The following is a 3,572-nucleotide window of genomic DNA, read 5'->3' as shown; positions in this document are numbered from 1 at the left end:
CATCCCTGAGTGGGATTCGAACCCACGATCCCGATTTCTAAGCAAGAGAAGACAGTTCATGCCTTAGACCTTTGGGCTACCGTGACCGGCATCTACCTCCTTTACACTGACCTAAATGTGAATACTGTACAGTGATAACACAGTTATTTCTTCTGAGGATCACATGAAATAAATACATTGTGGTCGGAAAATACAGCGCTTTTTCTTAATTCAGAGGTGGTACACAAAATACACAAGTGTGCTTTAAAGGGTTACGAACCCAGAATTAAATGAAAGCGGTCACTGAAGCGAAGGTTATCTAAATGTTCTGATATCTGAGAATTTCCTGACGGACTATTACACCGGCCCTGGAATCACAACTGGCAAACATGTTGAGAAACAACAGTGCTTACAGGCAGACTACTGGAGGGGAAGATCTACTGGGTATCCAGAAAGTTACAGTACTGTAACACATACTGTAATGCGTCAGTCCATTTCGTAATTCTAAAAGAATTAACTAATAATGGCAAAAGGTTGAGTACATCTAAGCGAAACTGTCACGATAATTTTTAAATACAGATATTTAAATATTTATAGGCGTATCACTTTATTTAGACAATTAAACAATCATGTCATTTTGTTGGACCCATTTAAATTTAAAGATTTTTTTCTGGAAACTTGTTTTCAAATGTAAGACTTGAGGTTCTCATTTTGATGAGTACTACCATGGTTTCTGAGATGTGATGTCGGATTCTTTTAGGAATACTACTGTTTTGGAGAAACTGCTGCCTCTTTCATTAGGAGAGAAGACTCTTTCACCTTGAAGATGGAGAAGGAAGGTTCCTCGCAAATTCTAGTATCCATCTACCGTCAACACAGCGTCACATTCCAGACTACAAGTTTTTAACTCTATTCTAGGTTCACGAAGAGAAACTAAGTTCCACACCAGCGTAAGATAACGTGTACGTAGAATTAGTTTTGGCCAATCAATCTTCGAATTTATATGTGCACTACAGGAGATACATTTGTACTTACTGTCTACGTGTAATNTTTTTTTCTGGAAACTTGTTTTCAAATGTAAGACTTGAGGTTCTCACTTTGATGAGTACTACCATGGTTTCTGAGATGTGATGTCGAATTCTTTTATGAATACTAATGTTTTGAAGAAACTGCTGCCTCTTTCATTAGGAGAGAAGACTCTTTCATCTTGAAGATGGAGAAGGAACGTTCCTCGAAAATTCTAGTATCCATCTACCGTCAACACAGCGTCACATTCCAGACTACAAGTTTTTAACTCTATTCTAGGTTCACGAAGAGAAACTAAGTTCCACACCAGCGTAAGATAACGTGTACGTAGAATTAGTTTTGGCCAATCAATCTTCGAATTTATATGTGCACTACAGAAGATACATTTGTACTTATTGTCTACGTGTAATAGTAATGCATTCCTGTTTGAAGCCTGACGTCTAGGTCTGTGTACTGTCAATAACTTTTCTGCATTAATTCATTTATATCTGTACTTAACGTCGTTAAACTTGCGCGTAGCTGAGAAGAGCTTTAATGAAAATCAATGACGAACTAACCACTACACAATGTTCCGTTTACTGGAGCCAAAATGCTAAGTCCTCATTCGCCTTAGTGGGAACCGATAGCAAGACCCACTTCCACATCACAACGCTTAGGTTAATATCAACAACTGAGCGGTCCGAAATGTGAATGCATTACGCGGAACATGATACGTTTAATTACTACAACCGAGGATACAAGCAGGACAAAAGGCTCTGAAGACCACTAAGCTACTGAACAACAGGAGGCAAAGAGAAATGAGAGAGGGGGTTGAAACTAGTTGTGGACTTAGCATCACTGAACCGAGATTCAGCCCTCTAAAGCATTGTGGTTTGTATATGTACCAGCCGCTTAACACTAACATACTCTGCATTTTCCTCGCAGTGTGTATCATATGACTCTCAGTATATTCGGCGACTGTTTCTCTAGGTAACATTAAACGGCTGGTCTTTGTAATGGAGACACAGTGTAATCCGTGAAAAGGAACTCACTTCCTAAATATTATTTAATTGAATTTCGGGATTCAAAGGGTTACGGAAATTAAGGGAGGCACATAGACTGAGAGTGTTTGAGAACAGGGTGTTGAGGAGAATATTTGGACTGAAGGGAGATGAGGTGATAGGAGGTTGGAGAAAACTGCATAATGAGGAGCTTCATAACTTGTACTCTTCTCCAAGTATAAGCAGAATGGTCAAATCAAGGAAGATTAGATGTGTAGGGCATGTAGAACGAATAGGGGAGAGGATAAATGCATATAGGATATTGGTGGGAAATCCGGAAGGAAGAAGCCCACTGGGAAGACCAAGTAGTAGGTGGGTGGACAATATTAAAACGGATCTCAGTGAGATGGAATGGGATGGTATGGACTGGATTGATCTGGCTCATAATAGGTAAGGCTGGAGGGCTCTTGTGAACATGGTAATGAACCTTCGGGTTCCATAAAATGCTGGGAAACTCTTGAGTGGCTGCACAATTGGCAGCTTCTCAAGAACGGCTCAGCTCCATGAATGAGTGAAGAGTTACGGAATAAGCTTAGTCACATGGCAACCAGTGTAATCTCGACTGTATTATGTATTTCTCTCCATTCTTTTTGTTACATAACGACTCGCTTGATTTCGAGACTACATGGCGTCGGAATTGGATGATTAATAAATATAGAGCAGTTGGTGGAACGAGAATTGGCAGGGGAGACCGAAGTTCTAGGAGAAAACCTGTCTCCAGTGCCATTCTGCCCACAAAAACCCTACATGAATTGACCTGGCAATGAAGCCGTACCACAGAAGCGGGAAGCCAGCACCTAACAGCCTGAGCTAGGGCATGTCTTCTGCTCTCACGTAAGTAAGGGGGGCGCACGAGCACAGAAGCAGATTAAAATTACGAACATTCCGAAATCTGGGAAATCATAATAAAAGCAAGTTAGGAAATACACGTATAGCGTAACGGAACAGCGCTTTGCGTTTCTTTCATTCTAGCGACATAACGGTGTTACTAGCCGCTAAATAATGCCAGTAATTAGTCCATAAATAAAAATCACTATCTGAAACAGATTAACAAGAAGAGAAATTCCTAAACGAATTTTTGGTGCGAGAAGTTCCTGTAAATAGCATTTAGAGAAACTGATTATTATTTCAGGAAGGTACAATGTGCCTCCATTAAAAAACTGAATCGGTTTATGCTGTCTTGGAAGAAAACTGTAGTTTATTCTGAGAATTATATTAAACGCATACAAAGAATGGGCAAAATATAGGACATTTCACTTCTAAAACAAGTTATACTCACAGTCACCACTGTGCTCCAAAGGGTCAATATGTCTTTATCAGCTGTATGTCGGACTTTCAGACATAGCCCATAAGAGTTATGTCGGTTGTATATATAAATCTCGTAGAGTGGGAGAACAAATAGCTATACTCCAGGGGTTAATTAGAAGCCGGGATAACGCACTCGGTATAGCGACTGGCTACGTACTGGACGACCGAGGAGTCGGAGCTCGAGTCCCGGTAGGGTCAAGAATTTTCTCTTCTCTACAT

This window comes from Cryptotermes secundus, unplaced genomic scaffold, assembly GCF_002891405.2.
Source record: "Cryptotermes secundus unplaced genomic scaffold, Csec_1.0 scaffold71, whole genome shotgun sequence".
Classification (NCBI taxonomy): Eukaryota; Metazoa; Arthropoda; class Insecta; order Blattodea; family Kalotermitidae; genus Cryptotermes; species Cryptotermes secundus.
Note: the sequence above shows the minus strand (reverse complement) of the source record.